Source organism: Amphiprion ocellaris, chromosome 15, assembly GCF_022539595.1.
Source record: "Amphiprion ocellaris isolate individual 3 ecotype Okinawa chromosome 15, ASM2253959v1, whole genome shotgun sequence".
NCBI classification, from domain to species: domain Eukaryota; kingdom Metazoa; phylum Chordata; class Actinopteri; family Pomacentridae; genus Amphiprion; species Amphiprion ocellaris.
Window position 1 is genome coordinate 5263747 of NC_072780.1, and position 27043 is coordinate 5290789.

The 27043-nt window shown below is 39.1% G+C and overlaps 1 long non-coding RNA gene across 1 annotated transcript; it reads right to left on the reverse strand.

Annotated features, from left to right (window-relative positions):
• Positions 1-1447: 1447 nt before the first annotated feature.
• On the reverse strand, positions 1448-14160 carry LOC118469947 (uncharacterized). The gene is made up of 4 exons (XR_004846926.2): positions 13845-14160; positions 11911-11962; positions 9082-9417; positions 1448-3059 (listed from the first exon to the last, which is right to left on the reverse strand). It is a non-coding gene; the product is annotated as an uncharacterized LOC118469947 (long non-coding RNA).
• Between the last annotated feature and the right edge of the window lie 12883 nt (positions 14161-27043).

Consider the following 27043-nt stretch of genomic DNA (forward strand, 5'->3'; position numbering starts at 1 on the left):
GGGACATCCTCTGGAGGCGAACAGGTGTAAACTAAGTCCTTAATTCACATTTTTAAGTGTTTTCTACTCTCAAAGTTTGACAGAAGATACAGTTATTATTAAATACACCAAGTTTACATAGTGTGACATTCTCCACATTATGTGATGTAAACAAAAAGGATCTTGGACCAGCTGCAGTTTGTGTTAGTATATAAATATATAAACATTCCGTTGTCACTTTCACAGATTTGGCAGAGAGTAAATCTAATCTTTGACTCACGGATCTGCAGGGCAGGAAGGTGAAGAATCAGGTTGTCTTTAACCCTCATGTGTCGTCCTGCTTGTCAAAATTGACCCGTTTTAAAGTTTGAAAATGTGGAAAAACATGCATAGACTCACAGTAAAACTTCTGATGTCCACATTTTCAACATTTTTGGGAAATTGTAGAACATTTTTTGGTGTAAAAAATTAAATGGTAAAAATGTTTCTTAAGAACATTCACAAAAAAAATCTACCAAATCCAGCAAATTTCGCTGGATTTTGGTTGATTTTTATGGGAATATTCTTAAGAGAATGTTAGAAGTTGTACTGATATATATTTAATCACTTTAGATATTTTTAGGATTTTTTGGAAGCTTTTTACTCACTTCTTGAAAATATTTACAAGAATTTTCTTGCCAAATTTGGGGATTTTTTTTTTTTTTTAAATAAAACTTTTAAGGAATTATTGGAATTTTCTTCCTGAAGGTTTTGCAAATTTTCAGAAATTTGGCAAATTTTTTTTGCTGATTTTTTGGATTTTTTTCAGACAAGGAAGCAATATTTTTTGGTGCCGGTAAATGAGGACAACAGGAGGGTTAAGAAGACAGTAAACAATGAGCAGTCCAGCTACACGATGTAACCTGAAGGAGAATTAGTTAAAAAAGCACAAACATGCTGAGATGGCAGGGCCAGTGGTTAGTGACACCATGAATTTTCATTAACTAATTGATCACACATCTATTTGTATCAATACTGATACTTTTCATCATCAAAAGTGTCCAGTATATTATCATTTTAGGTGCTTTAATGCACTTAAAAGGCTTCTGATACAAGGTCCACTTATTTTCTATGTTTCTTTTGTTGTCACGTGGGAAAAAATGTTTATTTACTGCTGTTTCAGTGTGGATATTTATGTTTATGACTAAACAGGCCAGGTCTAATGATGCATTCAGGTTCTTTACTGTTACCTTCCTAATACAGTAGTCAGTATATCAGCTGAATAATTGGTTTTAAAAATAACCCTTAGCTGTATTTACATCAATATTGGTATTAAAAACTCTTAAAAAGCATCTCATTGCCTCCGCTACTGTAAGTAGATCGATCTGATTCAGCTTAATAATATTCTTGTTTGTCTGCTGCTCAACAGGCTGGTCTTAACAGAGATGTGTTAAAGATAACGGCAGTAAATCCACATAAACAGTTACTGTTTCGCTGTAAACATCAATACCTTTATTGATTATATTAGTTGCAATAGAAACAGTTGCATAGTACAAAGTAGCTCACGTGCAAATCCAGCTTTTAAAAGTCCTGAGACAGCAGTTCATAGTGCACATTAATAAATTCACTCGTTCACATCATTCCATCTAAAAATTCAAATATTGCACAAATTCACACATGAAAACAAAACAAGTGCAGTAGAGTTCTTGCATCACATTGTCACAAAAGTTGTGGAACAAACGCAGATTTGAGTCTCTGAGACTGACAGTGCAACAATTACTGATTAAATCAACTAAAACACCACAAATCCTCCACTAACAACTGTCTGTATTAAGTGCTTCTACTTAAACTAACTGAAAAACAAAAAGCGCACCCATTGCACCTGTGCTCCTATAGTGCATGTTAGCGGTTCAACACACATCACCCACACTGAACCCGTACATTAAAACACTAATGTGCAAACTTAACAACAATACACACGTGCAAAGACAACGCTGCAAATTTAACACCACCCACTCACTCTCCTTTGCATATTTAACACATAAAAATACTGTATTTCCTGCAGTGATTGTTGCCATCTTGATTTAGAAGTGTGTGTCATGAATGTAAAGATTGTAAAAGACCACTGAGGCTGCTCCAGTCTTATGATACTGTTGAGATTTACATACTGAAAGAACAATATTAGAACTGCATAATCAACTAGTGCATTCCAAATTATTTAGCTTTTTTTTTAAACATTCTGAGCAATAAAAATGTTGCTGCCATTAAAGAGATGCATAAAAAACAGTCTGAGGAGGAGAAGATTTTTCAAACAGTACTGTACACTCTTGTCTGTGCATGAAAACAGTTATATATTTAGAAGAACTGGTAAAAAATTCATGTTTTGCGCTTGATAAATGTCTATTTCGGGGCTTTCAAGTAATCCAGTCACACAGATTGTCAACAATTTGGTTGAACCATTCAAAATTTAACACAAATTTTCAGCCAAAACATTTAGAAACAAATAAAATTAAAGAGACATGAAAAAGAAATTTAAATTCATATTAAAAAAAACAGGCATTTAAATGTTCTACTCTAGGATAAAGCTGTCATCTAAACAAGGATAAACTTCTAACCTAAGTATAATACTAACAATCATTGCTCTATTTTTTTCAGTAAATGTACATAAATCTGAGTGATTTTTGTGCGTTTGACAGAGCGAGCGACCGATCTAAGCTCTGACCTATATTGAAATCTAGTGCAGATGTTTCCTGAACAGCTGTGCAGAGCAGCTCCCAGGAACACGGCGTACGAAACATAAACACACAACGTATCCACAGCGTCGTCCTTCACCGAGTCTCAGCCTCACGACGGCCGAGCGTCCGTTCGTTCACTCGGATTTAAAGTGTTGTGTCTCCGTGTGTCTCTCTGTCGTCAGATAACGATGTTCTGTCGCAGCAGCGGCAGACAAACACAGACTCCTGCATCAGAATCTGTCGCAGCGTTTGTGCTGCTTCCTCCAGGTTAATGATGACGGTTAATGATGATGCAGTCCTCCGTTAAAAGGACATCATTGACTCAAAGTCCTCAGATCAGGTGCTTCCCAACTTCAGATCAGAAACCTTAAAAGAGATAAACAGTCAATCTTCCAAACTTTCCTCATAGAAAAATGCAAACAATAGAACACCATCATCTTGTAATTATAGTTTTATTATTAATCCTCCTCATGAAATGTGCACTTTGATGAAAATATAACATGTGGAGCAACAGAATATTTTTCCATTTTGCTCAAAATTTAGACATAATCCATATAAAATCCATAAAATCCCATAAAAAGTAGCTGCGATTCTACTGCGTTTACACTATAGCACTGGCAGGGAGTAAAATACGTATAAATCTCAAGTGAATGCTGCTTAAATCAGGCACAAAATACTGCATGTACACATAGAATAAATCCTCTTAATACAAGCTTTTTTTTTCCTGCATAAAAGATTTTTTGGCACCTTGTCAAAGAGGATTTAGATGTGAGTTTTAGAAACACACCTGTGCTTAATTGATATAAACTGGGAATTTTAAATAAAATTAACCAAGTTTGCTAATTGGTTTTTCATTTACTTGAGTTTAATGGGCATTTTTATTTGTGAAATTTTCAGAAATAACTGGAAAATGCATTGATTCCTGTCAAATAAGTTAACAGGGAGGAACTGTCTTTACTGTAAGGCCCATTCTGAGCCAGTAAAACACTCACATGTATCCTGGAAAAAAAAACATGCCCATATTAGAGCATTTATCATTTTTTTGCACCTAAAGATGTGGATGATGTATAGGTAGGTTGTGAGTTTCGGATCATGCGCGAGCTGGACGTAATTTATCACCAGTCTGGCCTCCCATCGCTCTACTGTACGGCACAACAGAAGGAACAAACACTCGATCCAACCAGACAGACAAGGTGAAATATGCCCCCCGCGACTCCCTCCCTAACCAAGAAAACTCTAAAACAATCAGACTAGACACAAGCTGCTCTTCCAATCACGAACATCACACGTCCTCCCTCCTCCTCCTCCTCCCCCCATCCTCCCCCTCCGTCATCCCACCATCATTGTCTGAGCCCCCAAAGTGTTTTTTTTCCCACGCTTTATTTTTCTCTGTCCTGTTTGCAGCCAGGCAGCAGCAGCAGCAGCAGGAGGAGGATGGAGGGGATGGTGGTGGTGGTGGTGGTGGGGGACTGATGGGGTCGCCATGGCAACCCCACATTGGCATGCCCCTGATTGGAGTATGTGGTGGCTAATTATTCAGTGCATATGCTTAAAAAAAACAATAAAGTAGGACGTATTGAAATGCAGAGCCGAGCATGGCGTGGTGTGTGATTAACATATGAGCCCAGCGTCGCTTTGGAAGGAAAGAAGCCTCACTTTCCAACACTTCATGCGCGAACGACGTGAGATTTTAGCAACTCAAATATAAAAATTTGAGTGTATTTTTGACGTCCAAGTTAAACACTTTGGGATGTTAAGAATTGAAACTGGGAGTTGTTTATCGTCCTGCTGAGTGTAAAGTTTGGAGTATTTTTGCATGTGATGATCCGTGCAAACTTCACATTGAAGCTGTGAAACAAACAAGAAATAAGTAAAAATAAGAGCAGCATGTTAATAGCCAGACATATTGTGTGTGTGTGTGTGTGTGTGTGTGTGTGTGTGTGTGCGTGTGCGTGTGCGTGTGCGTGTGCGTGTGCGTGTGCGTGTGCGTGTGCGTGTGTGTGTGAGAGAGAGTGTGTGTCGAAGGCAACAGGGATGGAGGGTCTGTTGTGTGAAAGAAACCAGTGAGGTCGGGGGGTTTGCATGTGCGTGTGAAGGGGAGCTGGGGGGGGTTAACAATGGTCGGCATTGTTTACCAATCTCCCTCGTCCATTAATCAGGACGATCCGGCTCTAATTGGCGTTTTGGTTAAGCTGGTCTCCAGACCCCCGTTCCCTCCACTGGCCTAAATAATGGCGTTACGCCACAAGTGCCGCCACACATTGGGGAGGACAATGTGCCGCTTGTCTGAGGGCCCAGGATAGGATCCCCACCCTCGCCTCTTCCCCTCCTTTCTTAGCGCCCCCTGCGCCCCCCAAAATAAACCTCACACAGGAACACAAAGAAGGCCTCTCACTATTGAGATCTCACTGTCGCAGCCTCCCTCTCCCTGTCTGTCTGCCCCCCCACCTCCAGCCTCTCCTCCTTCCCACTCCCAGTTTTTTCTCCCACTCATTCATCCTCTGTACTTGTTCAGCTCATAGGTGGGTTCAGCGTTTAGAGTTGTGAGCTCAGCAGTCAGGTCAAAAAGTCTGAATTCCTGCTTCACTGTTGGGTAAATTTCCAGTGTCGTATTGGCAAATGACAGATACAACCTTTCAAACCAAAGAATTGTGGGCAAATAATGCATACAAACTACAAGTAAGATCAGAAAAGTTGGGTTTCCTGCAACAGATGCAAAGTCTGATGTAATTCAGGCTTTTTAAGTGGTTGCATCTCAGAGGTTAAATCTTCCAGTCAAAAATACATGTTCCTACATTTCAGGAATCAACTGTCAAACCTTCACATCAGAAAAACTAATTGCTCCTCTAAAGGTGGAGACAAAACCACACCGTTGGCGTCAAACTGCAATCTCGCGAAGCTCAAAAATAGAGAAGCGGTGGTATCAGTGCTCATCAGATCTGTGACATTCTCTTATTTTTGCTTCCCAAACTGTAACTCCCACTTGAATCTGGTCGCGGTTCAGAAATCTTCGAAAGCTGATGACGCAGTGTTAAATAACCCAAACAGGAACGCGTTTTCGTCGAGACGCCAAACAGGAAATGTGGTGCACATGTGAGAAAACTGTGAAGCGTGATAACAAGTGGGGATTTATGAAGAACACCGTGTTGCTAATTACAGCTCTTTGTGGATGTGAGGGAGTGTGTAGGTAGTTTTTTTTTCCCACATCATCAAACGAAGCTGTCTGCACGTGCAAAAAAAAAAAAAAAAAGCGTGAACGCTCCACATGCAGAAAATGCCGCTAGTGGTGCAAATTATAACACTTTGTAATCAAAAACACTGGAATAATCTAATTAATGTTGCGGAAGCGAAGCGGTCCGAAGAGTTCTCCGAGCGCAAAATGGTCGACCGTCGTCGTCTGCGGCTTGAAGACGGGCACGCCGGAAAAAAGCGACGCAGCTGCCCTTAAAAATGCCAGCCTGTCGACTCTCAAAAGCCACGGGCACCGCGGTTTTCCTCCTATCTCATCCCTTCCTGCGCGTCTCTTGGGGCCATCTCTACAATTAACACACTGGCAGTAATTAACACTGTCTTGAGGCAACCAATGGCGCGGAAAGGATTCGGGGCCAACGTGAAGTGGGGGGAAGGTGCAGCGCTTTCCGTCCACGTTCCCCCCACTGTTCAGCTGCCATTTTGTGCCAGTCTTAACACCTAAGATGGTGGCAGGACTGTGACTTGCCGTGTGGGAGAGGAGGACAAACTGGCAAGGGAGGGGTCGGAGGAGAGGAGGATTATGGGATTGAGGAGGGAGTCTCTTATTTTCATTCTTCTAGTCGGTGCATTACTGAACGGTTACCAAGACGGGGAGGCAGGCAGGGAGGGAGGGAGGAAGAGGCATGATCGTCAGATTGCTGCCCTACATGCACCACACATGGAGGAGGGATTCTCCCACACATGGACACACAAAGACGCACACACACATCTCACAGAGGAAGAACAAAGTGTTTGTACAGTGTGTACGTGCAACACAACAACCCCGCGTTGGTTAGAAAAAAGAAAAAAAATGTGTAATTTACATGTGCTTAATATACGCCTCACACACATGTGCCATGCATGAACACACACACACTCACACTCACACACACACAAACAACCAACACAGCCGTTCTCATGGTATGGTCTGCCCCTGAGCATGCAAATGACATTCATTATGCAAATGCATACAAATCAGAACCAACCATCTGAGAATCCAAGCTGGGAAAAAAACAGAAAGAATGAAATTAAGTGAATGAGGAGAAAAGCATTAACAAAAAAAGCAGGGAGAAAAAGAAAGAAGAAGCATGTTGGGAAGTGGAGAAAGTACAAGTGTGACTTTGAGGTGCACAAAATAAAGCATGTGGTCAACAGAAAATAGATTTGAACCTGCTTCATTGGGACACAGACGCCACTTTGTGCACCAGAAAACAGCCAGATTTATCTCAGTTAGGCTGCGGTTGTCAGCAATATATAAAGATATTGATGAACGGGACACAGAAGAGGATTTTAGCAGCAGTTCAGTGAGAATCTTGCTGCCATATATCCACCGATGTAGTTAATACTCTGTGCTTTGTCACATTAACGGCAGATGAGTGTCGACTTGGTGTTCACGTGGTCTTGATGGAGCTTAAGTGCTCTAAGAGGAGCTTTTGTGTGCAGTTTGTAAAGATTTCTAGCTGCTAAATAGTATCTATGCTCCACAAAGTCACACTGAAGGTAGGAGATGGGATCACACACACACACACACACACACACACACACACACACACACACACACACACACTGTCTTTCCTCGCTGTCTCTTTCTGCTGTGATCCCTTGTTTGTGACCATTTAGTTCTTTAGCAGAAAATTAACTGCAGAGGAGCATCAGCGTCAGTGGAGATGCTCCAAATGATGGCAAAGTGCCACTAATTGCCTCTCGAGGTGGTCTTTGTTTTGTTTCACCTCTCTCACCGCTGCCACTGCCTCTGCAGGACGTGCAGAAGAGCTGCAATCACATCGTCAGCCTTTTATGAAATGTATCATCCAAAAAAGAAAAGAGAGATGAAACCAAACACTGATGAGTCTGGATCTCTCAGCTGGAGACTAATTTCTCCATTCGTGTTCAAAAAAATAAAAAAATCAGTGTAGAAATGCATGAGATGGCCACAATGTGAGGACGAGTGTGAGAATCGCTCCCAGCTTTGCCAGTTACAGATGCCAGCTTTTAGCAGGTGTCTGTATCGAGCTGCACCGAACTTCACGCCTCGACCACAAAAAAACAACAGATTTCCCTTTAAAAAGAAAAAAAAAAGGAAAGAAAGGAATTCGGGCAAGAAAACTAAAACCTAAATTTAGCCAATTTTCTGGCACCGTGAACAAATTCTTGAGCCAAAACAATAAGCAAGTAGACAAAGGAATTCCAGAGGGTGTGTGAGAGAGGAAAAGTCAGAAAATCTAATCAGCATTTTCTATTTTAAAAAGCTATTTTTTGAAACCCTTTAGTCCCTCGGTGCTCTTATTTTGGAAATGACCGCTTGTAGTGTTTCATTTTCTTGCCCTGATAAAGACACAAAACCACCAAAATGAAGACTTTTACTTGAAATTTCAATTGATTCACAAGCTAAAACCAGGTAAAGGCCATTTTTTTATGCAAGTAAGCCTCTTGTGAGTGTAAAAATACAGTACAGATGTAATTAGCTGTGTGGGATTTGCTATTAAAGAAAATACAGTTTTAATCTCTTTACAGTCACTTTTCTGTCTTTTTAATTCTTATCTGAAATGGCTGAAGGAGATAATTAATTCATCTGCATGTTAGAATGAACCCTGAGAACTGACTATAAAATGAGGCTCAAGTGTGTCCTTTAGCTAGTAAAAGACGCTAATAAACGCTTGATATATATATTTTTTGATGTATCCTGACTGTCTATGGGCTTCACTCACCGCAGAGGGACTGAATTTCATAGCTTTGCACCTCTTAAATTTGAAGTATGCTCAGGATTGTCTGATTTTCTGGATTTAAAAGGACATTTTGGAGGCAAACCTGTGCTTGTTTTGCCATTTGTGGTAAGATAATTTCCAAAAGGAGGCTTGATGAGTCATTTTTCATGCCACTGTGTTCATATTAGAGAGGCACAGCTTCAGTTTTGACACAAACACACTCACTCTCTCTCCATCGTCCTGCCAACCAGCACAAAAACAAACATGGCAGCACAATCTGCACCTGCACTGCAGCACGAATGCATCGGCGACGAGCAGATTTGGTGAAAATCAAAGCCACAATTACAACTATTGATTGTCTTTTTGTCTTTAGTGCACTTTACACCCTCCATGAGACACAACAGCCCCTCCCCTCCCGTTAAAATTAGCCCTTATGTAACGCAGCATCATACCTTCACGTCATTGGTTAGCAGCATCCATCCTTCACCTCCAGCCCTCCGTTCTCTTTAGCTGCTTCTTAATCTGCTTTTTTTTATTCTTCTTTCCTCTCTTCTGTTGTTTTGTCTTTTTCCCGCGCAGGCGTGTAATGGGATTCTTGTTACTTTCGGTTATCTAGCTTTATGAAGAATGTACGTCACTCATACAGCTAGATAACCAAAGATAACAGACAACCCCTCGGGCCTGCGAACGCACCGTCTGTCCGGCGACACACACACACACACACACACACACACACACACACACACACACACACACACACACACACACACACAGCCTCTGACACACACCTGTAAGGACAAACAAGGGGGAAAACACATGAAGGGCTAATTCAGCAAGACAAAGCTAATTCACTTCGCCTGCTGTTTCCGTCCACATTTCAGAGGTGGAAACGATGATAATAACAGTCATAAAGCTGGAGTGTTAATACAGATGATTGATCACACGGCGTTAAAACACCTCAGTGAAATGATATGAAAAACAAGCATGACTAAAGATTCACAGGGGATGCCGCTGAGAAAAACACATTTTCCGAGCTATTAAGTGTTTTTTATACGGCTGAGATGTGAACGAGGTTCTTACAGGAACTCAGAAACGAAGCTTTGCAGCCGAACAGACAGAGAACTAAACACGACAATAATAAAAATCTTTATGAGAACGTCAGAAACCAGATGTGAAACAGCACTGAGGGGAATAATTTCCACAAAATACTTCTGTAAAGGAAATATTGTGGCAGAGTGCATGAGGGAAATCCACTGGAAATGGAACATGTGCATTCATTTCACAGCAGGTGAACACTCGATTACAAGTGTATAAATGTATTCAATTTATTTTAATCTTTTCTGGAACTATTGCACCTATAAAGCCACATAAATCCTTACACCACACATTTAGCATTTATCCTTCTTAACAACTGACATTTTCCAGCTTTAAAATCTTAAAAACAATATTATAAAATATTATTAAAAGCCTCAAAATATCATCTGGTCACATACTGTTTGAAAGCAGTGAGAAATATCTTTGAAAAAAAAAGCTTTCTATCTTGCATAGGACTTGTGTAACTTTACGAATCAAATAAATGAAATTACAAAAATATCTTAAATTAACAGCATGAACAGTCTTGAATTTGTAGCATTTATTATTTTTTAAATTAATTGACACTACAAAGCAACAAACAATATTATTTTATTTAAAATATTGGGCTTTATTTGTGTTTCATCCTCTGTTTTATTTTTAGTTAACTAGTCTGCAGTTTTATTATTTTATAATTCAGTATTTTTTATTTATTTTGAGCATAATTCAGTGAGAGTAAAACATATAAATAATACATAAGAGTGGGGCTCTTTTTTTTAAATTACATATCTAAAAAAAAATAATAATTCTGTCCAATTTTCTCAAACTCATTGTTTTTTGTGTTGTTTTTTTAATTGGCTTTTAGTGAAGAAAGGTGAGTGACGTCACCGCCATCGCTGGCTTTCAATTAATGCGTTAACAGCGAGGTGTGAAGCCTAATTAACACACACACACACACACACACACACACACACACACACTGAGGAGGAGATGTTCTCTCTTTGAACGTGCTGAAATGAGGCCACAGCAGCTCTGAGCTCCACATTGTGTCTGAATAAACAGCTGCTGCCGCAGGATGTTTGCAGAAAAACATTTAAAATAAATCACACGCAGCGATGTTCTGCTCGTATTAAACATGCTTTACATTGCATTTTACTTTATTTATTTATTTATTTTTGCCACTGCTTCTTGAAAGCTCCCTGAGAAGGGTGAATTACACTTTGGATTTTTGCCAGAAACATCCATTAGTGGAGATCAGTTTGCTGCTTTCAGGCCGCTTTTCAACACGACTTCAAGGTTCCCATTAACACCTACACCCCCCTACAGGCACTTATTAATGCATTTATCACCGATTCATCACAGAATATAGTTTTTTTTAGCTTAAAGCCTCTAAATGTGCTTAATTTGTGTTTTTTCCCCTCCTTTTTGTGTATCTGTTGAACTGAGTTGCTCATAATTGCCTTTACAGGTAATAAATTTGCATCACTGTGAATTAAATGCTACATAAATTGCTGCCAATCAAGTCAGTGAGTGTGTGTTTTAAAAATCGTAATGTTTAACTTTAGATCTGCAATTTCGTGAAATTTCAGTAGCATGTATGCAGAGAACAAAATAACTGCCGCCTATCAGTTAACAAAATAACCGTGGAGTTGGTTTTGTATCCTGATGTCTCTCTAAATTTAATTAATTGATATAATCGCGACTGTTTCTTTATTTTTAATTCGGTTGTATTTTGGCATTATTCGAATTTCTTTGTCAGGTGTTAATTTAAGACTTTCACGGAGCATCCATCCTAAATGCTTCAAAATAAAAGCTGATTTCAATCTGCACACCTGATGGATTTAAAGCAGATTTTATAATAGGAAAAAACAGTCGATTGGCCCAGATAAACTTCCACATTTACTAATGACTCAAGTCCCTGTAAAATTACACTGAAGTTTGTTTTTGTTTTTTGGCAGTAAATTTTTATATATATTTTTTAAAAGCTCTGTTTTAATAGATGGTCGGGATTATATTTAAGCGTCCACAAGAAAACTATTTAATGAAGATCTCCAGGAGTAATCAGTTTGTTCTACACAGCTTACTGCATGATTTATTTTTATTTTTATTTTTTGTGTGTGTGCAAGTGAAAATGAGACAAATATGTCTGGACTGTATCTGTTTTTTTTGTTAGATTTTTCTTGAAGCGCAATAAGAACCCAGATTCTCACCTGGAAGTTTGGAGGAAACCTTGAACTTCACTCGTGATGCTTCCAAGTGAGTCTAAAATAAAAAAGAAAAACTAATTCAGAATAAAACAGCTTAAAGGGCTGAGGCTGAAATTATAACACGTGAAGTCCACATTTCATCCACGTGAATGGGATCTCTTCCTCACTTTCTCTCCCCCTCTCTCTCTCTTTTTTTGGAAAATCCCTGGAAAGCTCCCTGCGTGGGAAACCTGCCTACTGGGTTACAGATCGCCTCTAACTAGCCCAGTTTGTGTCGCTGAGCGCAGCTTCGCACCTGCAGCTCCACGGACCGACTCCTGCGCCAGCGAGGCTCCACAGATGCTGCTGCTGCTGCTGCTGCTGCGGTCACACGGCGGTCTCAATTTAAATTCTAGCAGCTTACAGACTCACTTCAGGCGGGATTTCAGTGTGAGGTGGCACATTTCTACCTGGATTCACCTGTTCAGTCTGAGAGCAGAGGTGCTGGTACAGGCCTTCGTATATTGGAGACTGATTTCACCCTTTTCTTACATCCCAGGGCCTCATCCATGAAGCCACATACAATAAGTGTTCATTTGTATGAGTGAAATGTGTTTAAAATACAAACTATTCCCCTGTGCGTCAGCTTTACCACAGAGAAGGTTTGAAAATCTGCTCATTACGCATGAACTTCTCTATGGCGCAAAGCACTTCCGCTCTAAATACTCCACACATGTTGTGACAGAATTAAGTGAAAAAGTACATATATGCACAGGAGGGAGGTCTGGTTAACTCTCACAGATTAAGGAGGCCTTATGTAAGAGTTCCCCATGCGGAGCGCAGTGCTGGCATCGTACTGTATAATCTGCAGGAAGCCTCGTTGGAGCCGTGCGCTGCTGGGTTCATGTACAGTAATCACCTTTGCCTCTTTTTCCTCCCTCCCTCTCTCTCCTCCATGCTTTCCCTCCTGCTTAGCCTTTTCAGTGCGTAATCTGTTGGCAGCAAACAGGCCCAACACAACACAGTGCTGTGAAAAGGTTGCACCGCCCGAGGCCAACATCACCACCACCATCACCACCATCACCACCATCACCACCACCATCACCACCATCAGCAGCAGCAGCACAGGCCGCTCATACAGAACCACTGCAACGTTAGAGTTCACTAAACACACACTGGAGCTCTTTAACGGCGCGTATTAACGTGTCTCCACTTTGTGAACTGGAGAAATGGTGCAACACGAACTTATGTAACACTTGGGACAGCAAGAACAGAACATATGGTTGATCCGGGGGTCAGTGGAGAGATTAGGATTCAAACGTAAACTCAGTAACTCTTTGCTGCCACAGAAATGTTTAAAACGTTTGGATCCTGTTTAACTTCACTGTGGCAGCTACTAGGAGCCAGATTTATAGTAAAATGTGCTTAAACAGCCTGAGAGATGAGAGCAAGGTGCAGATCTCCATTCTTTGGCGCACAACAGTGGAGTTATTTGAATGTCTGTTAAGCTGACTGGAAACTAATCAAAGGGCCTGTTGGAGATCGGCGCCCAACAAGTCAGAAAAAAAAATACTAAACTCAGAGCTGAAGCTGCTGATCTGCTTCATGGAGTCACATTTCTGCCTTTGACATGAGCTAAACAAAAGTGTTCGCAGCCACAAGTGAAACCAGACGTCTGTGCTGCTGCCATCACAGGAGCCTGGATCTGGGATGCTGCTGCTGCTGCTGCGCATCCTCAACTGAAACATTCTCACTTACAGAAAACACAGAGCAGATGTAGAGTGAAAGCTCCAGCAGGCCCACAAATCCTCACTTAATTCATGAACACATGATACAGTGTTGTGCCCTAAACGCGCCTCAGCTCGCCACTATAGAGCCTCTCTGTGTTCCTGCAGCTTTCCCCCCTAAAACTCACTGTGCCACGAAATCACTTCCAAAACACGAAACGCGGTTCTTACTTTCTCCTCCTTGGGTGCAGGTCAGCAGGGTGGGTTTCACTGGCTTTTCAGATGAGCTCCCGGTGACCAGCGGTCCCTCCGGACGTGCGGCATGCTGGGAGCCAAATGAGCGCGTTCATGAGCTTTGTGGCGACGGCGCATCGTGACGTCCCGCCGGCACCGTCCATTTTTTAATTCTAACGGGTCCTCTTGTGTTTTTCCCCCCGCGCCTCGGCACACAGTTGTCCTCCGCGTCCACAGCCACGGTCCTCCCCGCAGCAGACTGGGGAGTTGGGGCTGTCCGCCCCGGATGGCTACATCTCCACCGCCGTTGTCTCCAAATGGCTTAACGTCTCATTTGTCCAAAATCATATACGCCGTTCAAGGCCCACCCCCTTGTGAATCAGTGAGGTAACACTGTTCCCACCCTCTAAGATTTTTTTGATATTATGCAAGACGAGCGGTGTAATTAGAATCCGGACCTATAGCGGCGCCTCTCACGCCCCCCAACAGGCGCATGCAGAAGTGCATGGAGGCACCATCACTCATCCATCAGCCCAGCAGCCTCTGATTCCTCTACAGGCTCTGATGCTGAGTTTCTGCAGTGTTTTACCTCTGTGCTGTTCCTTCCTGTTCCTGTGTATTCATACATCCTTACATAATCAGTTCCACAGCCAAGAAGGTTTTCACAGATGAGGAATCTGATTTTGTGTTTTGGTGCATAACATTGAACATATTTAAAGAAGGTTAAAAAGATGAGAAAGTCAATAAACAGTCAGTGTTCCAAGTAAAATAACATGAAAGTGTCATATATATATATATATATATATATCCATGTATATAAAGAATTTATCTGCTAGTAAAGAGCTGTTGTATTTGTGACACTCCAAGGAACACCAGATTGTGTATTTTATGATTTCATGTCATGTTTATGGTGCCTGTGTTTTACATCAGCATCATAAACATCACAATAAACCAATAATATTAAGGTCTATGCTCTCTGTTGTGATATTTAAAGGCCTTACAATGTCTGGAAGTTGGCTAAACAGCAGGATAAGGTCATTTATTCTACATCACTACAGCCAACACCAAGCGGGGAAACAATTTCCACAGTTTAAATATGGAAAGTCATATATTTGGCTTCTCACCCAGTGTGGAAATATTTCAAAGATGTCTGCAGCTGAAACTTGTAGACAGACTTGAGAGGCGCTCTGGCTTGGCTAATTATCATGATAATCACAGCAGAAATCTTTTGAAGCAGTGAGAGAGGAGAATCCTCTCAAACCTTATTGTATAGGGTCTCAATATGTCTGTGTGCACTGCCTAGCTGCCTAGCTGCCTAGCTGCCTAGACGTGCTCAACATTTGCATAAATAAAGTTAACTGAGTCCTGTTGCTCTGTCTAGACCACAGCAGTGTGTAGGCTGCACCCCAATCCTCCAGTGAAGCTTTTATCAGACATTAATAAAGTCATCAGACTGGAGGCTGTTTTACACACTGGTACCTTTGTGTTTTAGTGGAAAAATGTATAATAATGCACAATTTCAGCTTAATTGTAACTTATTAGCTATCAACAGGATGATTTCTTGAGCCAGTTCTGTGTTTTGTACCCCAGAAACAAGTAAAAGTTGGTCTCCATGTTGCAGATTCTCCATTTGTAGTTTCCTCACTGAAGCCCTTAAAGATGCTCAGACTGACACTTTATTCTCTGCTTGGGAACCAGATGCAGACACTGAGCTGTGAGGAAATAATTCAGGTTTATTATCCGCCGAGAGCCTCCACCAACAAGTTCTCTGCAGCGCACAGAGGCGCGCTCACAGCCTCTCCTGAGCGCGCCTGGTTGCCAGGAGACCATTGTAAGCGCCGATGCGCCCTTAAATCCTGCAAACTATAACGCACAGAAACGTGGCTAATTTACGGCACTTTACTGTGTTTAAAATCAACATCGTGCAGGTTTTTTTTTTTGCTTATTTGTACAGTCAACGCCACTGAGTTGGCCAAATACAAGACAGTTGGTGAGTTGGAGCGCAGCCACATCCTGGAAACGACCTGTTTAGATGTGACTTAGAGGAGTTTGTAGTCCAAATCAAGTCATGTTTACTGGTAGAAGAAAGAAAGAAAGAAAGAAAGAAAGAAAGAGGACAAAACAGGAGTGATCCCTCCTCCAGGACGCACAGAAATTACCACTTTAAATATGTCTTACAGTACCTTCTAGTCCAAATCAGGTTTATTTTCATAGCCCCAAAATCATACACTTGTCTTAGAGAGCTTTGAATTGATTTGATTTGTGTCTTATAACTGTACAAAATACAGAACAGAAAAAAGCTACACAACACTATACATCCAAGACATTTAAAAAGAAGTAGAAATAAAGCAGATCTGGAAAAGAAAAAAAATCCGAGTAAGCAGCAGAACCACAACAGATCTACTATCTTAATGAAGCCAAAATCAGTGCCAGTAGGTACAGCAGGCCTGTCAATAAGTTAAATAGTTTTTATAATGTGTCCAGGCCGCTCCAGTGGAAGCTAAATTAACATTAATTAGTCATAAATGGTATCAGTGTAATCAGAAAACAGCACTAAAACAGAACAATGTGAGCAGGCCTGCTGGTTTATAGGAATAGATCTATAGATCCATACATCCTTATGAGTCTCACTGTTTCAACTGTAAGTGTATAACTATACATGTAGGCAACATTTTACTGTTGTAATTGATTGAGATTGGGATCATTTAAAATGTTTAATTTGCTGAGTGGTTTAGCTTGTAGAAATGCATCATATTTGATCTGTGCCTCCTGTGTTTTGTAGTAAAAATAACAGTTAATCCCATGTAGGCCTACTTTAGTGGAATAAAACCCACAATACTGGCCTTTAATTCAATGGAAGATGAACGAATAAGGTCGCCACGAAGCTGTTTTTATGACAGTATCTGAGTAAATCCTGCGTGTAGTTGCACATCCCAATACCAGCTGTTGATAATATGAATACAGTTTGTCTGAAATGTAAGAAATTTATGAACGAGTCATCATCTCAGCATAAAATGTAGAATCAGGGCTGCAGACGTGTGTGTGCCAACATCCAGCAGTAACGCAGGTGAAACCTCATTGATAAAATCACTTGTATTGGCACCACTGAATCTGAACTGTGTCCTGTCCAGCCTGTGTTTTCCAACTTCATCTGATTCTTACAAAGTGGTGAAAACTGGGTGCATAAAATAAGCGCCTTTTGCCCTCTTCCTTCCTGCGCAGGCCGTGAGAAGCAGACAGTCTTTTGGCTGCTGGGTCACAGTCTGTCTCAGACCTTCCGACAGCAGTAAACCAGCCTCACCACCCCTCCATTGTTTTACTGCTGCCAGCTCCAGACGCCGTGTAGCGCTTCACTGAGCAGAAAAGGCGGCGGCAAAATGCAGCTTTTACGCGCAGTGACGAGCCGCACAAAAACACAGTCGTGGTGCGCAACGTCTCACCTGTTTGTACTGTAGATATGAGCTGTGGGGCTTTTTGTTGACCACACGGATTCAGTTTGGGGGTTTTTGTGCCCACGGGTGGACTCAACCCTGGCACCCTTTCGCCCCCACGTCGCGCCAATATTCAAATTGGGAGCCTCTGATTTGAATAGCAGCTTAATGAGACGTGGTGGTGTATAATAAATGAAAGTGGGAGAACGTCGAGTTATTTCAGGAATGTGGCAAGTATTTTAGAGAGTTTGGAGTTGAAATACTTTTAATATGAAAGTGTGACTTTCCTCAGGTGGACATGCTGGTGTCAGACTGAAGATCCTATAAATTATCTGACAGCACAAGCTGCTCGCTCTGTGCAGTTTGCATGGATTCAACTGCTCTGAAAAGAACCACCAGCTCTCCATCAGCTTCTGGGGTCAAAGGACTTCTCAGATATGCTATAGAGAATTTACATTCTTGTGCTGCAGGGAAATTCAGAGAACAAACTTCATCTGAAACTAGAGAACTGCAGTTTGGATTTGGGATTTTACTTTTGGATGTAAAATCTGGCACCATTTGCTTCAGTTCCAGAGAAACTAACGCCGTTGACCTATATTAGTTTTTGTCATTTGCATTTTTCTTAACACCTCCAGCACTATTCTGCGCCTCAGTTACAAGAGTTTTCCCTCTGATTTCCTGATTTATCAGGTAAGAGGGATAATTTTTCCAGCTATTGATTGGACTCAAGACTAGTGTCAGCAGGAAGCAACAGTTTAATGCAGCCTTAGGCCCCTTATGCAGCTTTTGAAGGCAAAGCTGATCTTTTTTAAAGCTTTAACCTGCATTTATCTGCCTGGATCTTGAAGATGTTCACCTCCTCCTTGTTACTACTCATAGAACTTGGCATATTCTTGCCAATTATTTTATTTTTTTTTACATTTATGAAAGGATTGTTCTTCTTTTGTTTTACATATAGTAAACATAATAGTAAACTAATTTCAAACCAATAAAGCAACACATGCACAAGCTGTGACAGTAATAAGGTTTTACTGGAAAGTATTGTTAAAGCTCTTTTGAAAGTTTACACATTATTTCTTAGTCAAGTCTTGCTTGTTGGAGGTGAAAAATGCTGCTTGAATAGCTGGTTTATGGTTTTAACTGTAGAGCACAAAATACACTCTGCTGTTACCCAGATTGTGCATTTAAATGGAAAGATAACTGTATTATTCTTGTGCTATTAAAACATCGACATAAGTTCCAGACCAGATTGATAAATAAACTGATAAGTGTTCATTAAATGATCACAACAGCAACAATGTGAGTTTTAGATGATGAGATGGACACAAAGCTCCCTGCAGTTTGTTGCTTTGTTCTTTCTTTAAGTTTTCTTTATTGTTATGATATTTTTTTGTTATGAAGTGTGTCAGCTCACTCAATGCTAATTAGTAGACTGGAGCTTGAAGTGGAGTTTTGCTTTAGATTATTGTGAGCAAAAAGTTGCCAAAAACAAACCAATGGATCAAATTTGATACAAAAAATACATCATAAACAAAATGATGTGGCAAAATTTTTCTTTTGGGTTTTGTTAAAAGGGGTAATAAACATCTCAGTTCCAAAAAAATCTGAATTTTCTGGCTATTTTTGATGAGTCTGGCTTTACAGGGTTAATGGAAGATGCTCTGATGTCAATTTCTAAACATCTTTTTCAATCTCATTAGAAGTAATTCACTTGAGGGACCTTGGATAAATTCTAACAGACATTTTATTGTAAAACACGTGATCAGTGAAACCTATGAGCATTACAATCATTTATAGGTTAAGAAGGTCTACACTGCAAAGTAATCTGAAGAATGAAATAAAAATAAATGAGAAAAAAAGCCATTTTTATCATTATTTTGCATTTTTGTTTTTATAAGCTTATTTTTAAAGTGCTTATCTTTAAATATTTTATTGAGACAGTAATATTTCATTAAGAAAATGCCATCATTTTGTGCTTTTTGCAAATTTGCCACTAAAGTTATTTATTGTAAAAGCAGCAGGAGGACACGTTTCTCTTTGTGGCATGAGGTGATTTAAAAGTGAACAAAGCAGTAAATGAACAGAACTGTGTGGTTGGGATTCAACAGGCTTCTAGAAAACAGAATCACGAAGGTTTTTAACAGAATCAAAGTGACGAGAACATTTTTCCAGCCACACTGATGTCATTTTTGCACGACTAAACTGGAAAACTGAGTTTAAAATTCAGATAAAAGCAAAAGCATTTTATTTAGTTTGTAAAGTCCTGCTTTGAGATAAACACGTTTTATGGCAAATTATTTTAGTTTGCATGTAATCCAATCAAGTTTCAAATGGGTTTTCATTGTTGACTCTTCGTGTAATTGTGAGAGAAATAAACAGATTTCGGCTATTTTATTCCAGCATCAGGCGCATTTTAATCGACTCTAAAATAATCTTTTGTTAGTCTCCAACGCAATCTTTTTCTAAAACACCTCCTTCCAAATTTATATAAATAGATTTCCTTGTAATTACTGTGGATTTGATTTCAAATCGTTCAGTTGCAGGAGGAAACAGGCCAAAATCCAACCTGACAGGTGAGTCGCACTAAGTTTAAAAATAAAACCTTTATTATAATATTTGACTGAAACTAGATTATGTTGCATTGCTCCGATATTTTTGACTGCATTTTCAATAATTAAGGTCGTTTTCTGGAAAACATTTCGAGCAGCTGCAGCTTTTGAAATGAGTTTAATCTTGAATAAAACGTCTTAGTTTTAGGAAACAGTTCCAAATGAATTCTAAATCGTCTCAAATTAAAACTTAAAAATCCTCATCTGGGGAATTCAGCAATATTTTCCGTATTATAATTCAAAATCAGCGTCGATCATCTGAACAAATTAGCAGATGGCCTGATAACAAAAGCATCTTTATTGCCACGTAGTTCTATGTAGTTTTATTTAGAGTATTTATTTGCATTATTAGATCTACTCGTCTTAGAGATTCTGTGGTAAAAACGAGCAGTTTCACGGCTGATCTAACAGCTCTGAGCAGCAGCTGTGATGACCTTAGGGAAAAAACTGCAGGTAAAAGGGTTAAATAGGATTTACTGAGCGAACACTAAGAAATACGTAGACTATGTGGCCTCATTGTTGCTCATGTTATTTACCTGATGTGCTGATTCTAATGAAATGTAGCTGAAAACGGATCATCGCAGCCTCATGTTTTTTTTTTCTTTCGTGCTGCTGCCACCATGTGGATGTTTGGTGAATTACAGCCAGACCAGTGGGTTCTTCATTTCTGATAATCTGCTGCCCCACCAGGACAAACACTGCAGCAACACACATCTGAAACCACACAAATACGTCTCCTTTTTACCCACATACCCTGAAAAATGCAGTTATTATTAGATGTTTATGGGTCAATATCAATGTTCCCTCTAATTTTTCATGAGTGTGAGCAAACACACAAACTCCCTGAGCGTCCCTTGGACCACTGTGAGCAACATCAGACGTGTGCACTGTGGTCACACCAGCATCACATTCGTTCAAGTTACATGGTTCATTAAAAGAATCAAATTACAGCATTTACATTTCTGTTAAAACACTTTGTCAACAGGAGCCAGTTGAAGGCTGCAGTGATTTTAGTGACACTACAATGTATAAGAGTGAAGTTATTGAATATTTGTCTCTCTTTACTGTTGCAGCGGTTTTGCAAATTGCAGACGGACCCTGTTCACTCCATAGACACCAATGTTATTCCTGTAGCTTGAAAGACAGCTACTTTTGATAAAACTGGGCTTGTAGCACATTGTCTGCCTTGCAACAATGGGAAAGAGGCATCGTTTATGTTTTGACAACCTATATCTAATGAGTTATTGATGCTGGAAGTCTGAATCTGTGAATATCTTTCCAACTTTACTGAACTTGGGGCCACTACCACCTAAGGAGTGATATATTTAATTTTGAAAAAAGCATTCAGCCATACTTAAAGCTTTAAGTGCTTTATTAACACGGAACTAAAAATTTTGTATTGTTTTATTATCACAGGTTCTGTCTGAAAAGAGGTGGCATCATTTTAAACAGTGAAATCAAACTAACAGAATGTAATGACCAACCAGTGAGCAATACTGGATTCTGCAAAAACATAAACAACTTTTTTTAAAATCTAAATCTTATCTTAACACAGTTAATGTATTAACTTATTTATGTGTGTATGCATGTATTTATTGATTTATTTAGTACTGTTAACATATCAGAGTTCTGAGTGAGTTTTTCTTAAGATAGGCAAAGGCCATTTATTGATTACATATAGGCTATTAAATTTTATTAAAAACTAAAAAGCATTAAAAAAAAAACAACTTAGGCATTTATTGAGTCACTAAAATACTGTAGAGTACAGACCACATCAGCATGATTATAAGCATCCTCTGGTAAATTAACAACCAGATACTGATGTCTCTCACCATATGGACTTCAGGAGATGATTAGATGATGATAAACTGTGACCTACTGGTTGGGTTCTCTCTGTTCTCATGTTTCTTACATGTTTGTCCCCTGACAGCCGGGTCCTAATGTTTTTTGAGCAACACACCATACTATGATGTTTTTACAATGATGGTTCTACTATGGAACCAGTTTGACATGTTCAGGTGCTCTTTGTGTGAAAACTCAGAGATTTCAGGTATCAGAAGGTGGTTTTCAACTTTCTTTGTTAACTTTCTGCTTCAACTTTAAACTAAATTTCCTTCACTAACCCCGCCCTCTGGACTTCCAGGAAGCTGTGTTCCTATTGGCTGTCCAGGTGGCTGCTTGGTGTTATCAGGAACACCTGAGCAGCTCAGTGTCTTCCTGCTTTATGTGGCTGCAGACAAACATTTCCTCTGCTTCTCCACCACTGAACCAGATTTGGCTCCATTGCTTTAGTTTGTTCTTTAGGCGTTGGCTTGCAGCTTCCAGCAGTAAAATAGACTTTAATGTGTTTCTTGGTGTGTTTTAGGGCTTTGTACTGGATAGTTATCTTGGTAAATGTGGTTCTTTAGCCACAGTTAGCACATGGTGCTAATGTGTGCAGTGATTAGTGGATTTGGTGCAGCTGAGTTGTGTCTTCATCTTGGCTGTAGTGAGTCTTCAGAAGTTTCTGGTCAGACACATTCTGTGTTCTTGTTTGTGAACCAAGGTTGGTTGTCCAGAAGGTAAGAGTTCCTGTCCTGATTCTCTGTTCTCAGAGGTTCTCTGGTAGGCTGCAGGAGACTTTAGCGTTTGGGTTGTGCTAGTTTGGTTTTTGTACACTTTCATTTGGACGACTATCTTGAGGCCCCTCCGTGTGGTTTAGTGAGGTTTTCTGGAACAGTTCTACAAAGCAACCTGCAGCAGAAGAGACTTTGAGAGTTTTTAGGAAGTTCTGGAGACCAGACTTTAGAGCAGCAGAAACATTTGTCAGCAGTTTGAGCAGGAGAAGGTGAGCTTCAGAGTAGAAATGAGACAGAAACCTTCTTGACCCGTGTGGTGAGGTCCTGTACCAAGAGTTTGAGCAGGTTGTGAAGAGTCTGTAGTTCTTTAGTCTGAAAGCACAAGAAGAGTCGACTCATTAAAGGAGAAAACAAGAGATATCGTTGGTTCTTCTGTCACTCTGCAGTTTCCAGTTTCCTTAGACTGAATATCAAGTTTATATTTTAAATGATTTCCCATGTGAGCCAAAGAAGACTTCAATAAACTCCTTCTATCCCCTAGACACATATTTTATTACGTTAAATCTTTTTTTTAAAATGTTTTTGAGTTTTAATCATAGTTTTAGCATAGTTTTTCTCTTTGCTTGATTAGTTTTGTCATCTGTGTAAAAGGTGCTAAACAAATAAAGTTGAATTGATAAACTGAATAATTGACAAACTCATGATTGTGACAAGAGAAGTATTTTCATTGTGATTTAAGGGTTTGTTTCATTTTTAAGGTTGGGGTTAAAATCTTGACAGAAAAAGAAGATTAAAGAAATAAACTACATAACAAAAAGCAATTAAATCAAAGGGAAAAAATTTAATACAATAAAACTTTTAAAAAGTATTATTATTAAAAATTATTTTTTAAATATTTAATATTCTTCTTGTTTAATTGTATTTTTTAAATGTTTAATATTCTTCTTGTTTAAATGTACTTTTTAAATGTGTAATTATCGAAAATATTTTATCTGTAATTTTTAATCTTTGTATTTTAAAAATTTTGTTTATTTTCATAGTTACATGTATCTTGTTTAATTATCTAATTCAATATTTTGTCTGTTTAATAGAGTTAAACATTAAATACAATCAAATGATATTAAACAGACAAAATATTGAATTAGATAATTAAACAAGATACAATACATGTAATTATGAAATTAAACAAAATTTTTAAAATACAAATATTAAAAATTACAGATAAAATATTTTCGATAATTACACATTTAAAAAATACATTTAAACAAGAAGAATATTAAACATTTAAAAAATACAATTAAACAGGAATATTACACATTTAGAAAAATATAAAACATTTAATTAGATTATTAAACCTTTAAAAGTCAAAACATTTAATTAAAAAATTAAATGTTTAATTAGAAAATTACATCTTAAAGACAATAAAAATTCAAATAGGAATTAAACAGAAAATACAATGAAGCATTTAAAAAGAAAATTAAACATTAAAAGGTGGTAAAACATTTAAAAAGAGAAACCTTAAAGATTTAATCAAAAAATTAAATATTGGAAAAGAAAAAAAAATTCAAACAAGCCGATAAAACATTTGAAAAAACAAACATTAAAAAGACAAAACATTTCGAAATCAAATCAGACATTAGAAAAGAATAAAAGGAGAGAAAAGAGCAAAACTAAACGTTTAAGAAGAGTCAAAATAAAGACAAAACATTTGAAATTACACCAGTTAGACTTTAGAAGATCAAATTAAACAGAAGAGACAATAAAACAATCAAAAAGAACAAAAACAGATAAAGGCCTTAAAACGTTTTCTTGTCTGAAATGAAAACAAGTTGTTTCTTCAAACATTTCCTCTTTCTATGTTTTTGGTTTGATTGTGGACAGATTTACTAAGTGCTCATTTCAGAAAACTGCTTTCCAGATAAAGTCTACTAGAGGTTGAAGGCATCGATCAAACTAATGTTACCTTCTGATCTCCACAAACTTTACTTCAGTGAAGAGAATCAAAGTTTGTTCAGGATTTCTAAAAAACCCACAGGTGAAGGTCTGAGAAGAACTCAGATGGATGGTCTAAATGTGAAATCAAGACTCATGGTCACAAGTTTTAAGGCTTCTGTTAACCAGAAAGTTCAAACTAACAGAGAAGTACTGAGAAACCTTTAAGATTTCAGTCCTCAGACTGTCTGAAGGTTCAAACTAACAGAGAACTACTCAAGAACTTTTAAAATTTCAGTCCTCAGACTGTCTGAAGGTTCAAACTAACAGAGAACTACTCAGGAACTTAGAAGAAATCAGTCCTCAGACTGTCTGAAGGTTCAAACTAACAGAGAACTACTCAGGAACTTAGAAGATATCAGTCCTTGGACTGTCTGAAAGTTCAATCTAACAGAGAACTACTGTGGGACTTAGAAAATTTCAGCCCTCAGACTGTGTGAAAGCTCAGGTCCTGAGGACTCGGGAGGTGTGGAGGCTTTGGAAAGTCTTGGAACTGAGGGTTCCACCCTCCAGCACAAAGGCTGAAGTCCAGCCTCCTGAGAAAAACGGTCGAGTCGAGACTCGAGTTAAAAAAAAAACTCGAAAACAACAAAAAATAGATGATAAATGCGCAAAAAAAGGAAGAATTAGTATCTGAGCCAGTAGCTCAGGGGATAAGAAGACAGACTAGTGACTGGAAGGTCGCAGGTTCGAGACCTGCCACTGGCACTTTTCTTTGTTTGTCTTTGTCAGGATTTTGATTAAAATTTAGGAAGGGTCTGGTCTTGAACCAGCGACCTGCAGCTCCACAGGCAAATCCTTAACTCACTGAGCTACAGATCAGATGAGAAAACATAATTTCGTCGTCCCTTTGGCATCGTAGTTCCTCAAGTGACCACATGGGTGGAGCCAAGGCGGAGTCTGGGTGGAGTCAGGGCGGAGAGTAGGCGGGGGGGGGGGGGGGGGTAGAGGGGGGGAGTCCGCCACCCACCTCCCCGCCTACTCTCCGCCCTGACTCCACCCAGACTCCCCCACCACCCACCACACCTTCCCCCGCCCGACGAGTTCTTCGAGTCTCCACGAGTTCTTCGAGTCTCCATGGGTTTTCCCGAGTTTCTGGAGTTTCCACCAGGTCTGAGGCAGAACAAGTTGTCATGAAGAGGTGTTGAAGTCGGCCAGGATGGACTGACTTTTTACAGCGACTAGAAGGAAGACCACTAGAAGAGCAGGTCTTTAACCACCATCCATAAAATCCATGGAGTCGCTCCAGAGAAATGAAGGGACGTCAACTTTTATCAACCTCCATCCAGATGTTCAACTTGATATCTTTACTTGGAGATTTTTAGCACCACAAACCTTTAGTATCACACTTTATTATCATTTATTAGGACTTTAATGGAATCCACTAGCAGATTTACTTTTTGTTGACAAACTTTATTCTCGTCGTCGTGGGACTGCAGTATTTAAAACTGTTCCTTTGATTTGACCTCATGTTTATTAGTTTTAGTGGAGAAACTTATTTTAGTTGTCGATTAGTCTCTTAAAAACCAAATAATAAATTTGATTAGTCAAGAGGTTTAAATTTCTTACTTTGTCATATTTTAAATATGACAAAAAAAATATAAAAATAAAGGGTCTTAAGACAATTTGACCTGTAATTGGCATTATATAAATAAAACTGAATTTAAATTGTATGTATTTTGTAATGTTGTAGTAATTCAGCCATATATGTTGGAAAACACATTTTCTTTGTCCATTAATCTGTTGATTGTTTTCTGCAGTAATTCATTTCTTGTTTTGGTTTATAAAATGTCAAACCCAAATATATTCAGTTTACCGTCATAAAAACCAAAAAGATTTACATTCATGATGCAGGAATCAAGTGGTTTTTCACTTTTTATCTTAGTTTAGTCAGAAAGATAGTTGATAATGTGTGAATTGTTGCAGCTTGTGAGCCGGAAAAGGTTTTAATCTTTGGGGCCGAGTGTCAAAAAACATTTAGAAACCAACATCAACAAAACACTCAACAAAGATTTGAACATCATTAAAGGGAAATCCAACTTTTGCATGACAATGTCTAATCAAAGGACATTTATTTCCAACGTAAATGTGTGATATTCATCCTCTGGAGCTTTCTCTTCACATCATCTTCCACCTGGACTGGTTTGGTCGGGAGCATGTGCAACAAACATTTGAAAAACTGCACTTTAACATCAATGAATGACACTGAAGTTTAATCTCTACATAAATGAGACTGAGTCTGGATGTGCTGCTCTGTCATTAACTCCTTAGTTTAGGGAAAGTTCAAACAAAAGAGGACAGTTCAGATAAGACTTGAGAATGAGCTTATTTTGAACAAACATCTCAGACTTTCTGAGCTTCAGCACCTCTAGCAAGATAATTTAACAACAAGCAACTCAAGAGATCCAGAAGCTGGAGAGAGTTAGCTTTAGCTGAGCCAAAGAACATGTGGGATGCAAACCGAGCAAACATTTCAGACTTTTCTCTGTGAATTCTGAGAAATAATTTACTATTTAATGACAGAGCTACACATCTTAACTCAGTGTCATTAAAACAGACTCTAATTCAGTGTCATCCATCCATATTAAAGTGCAGTTACCCAAAAT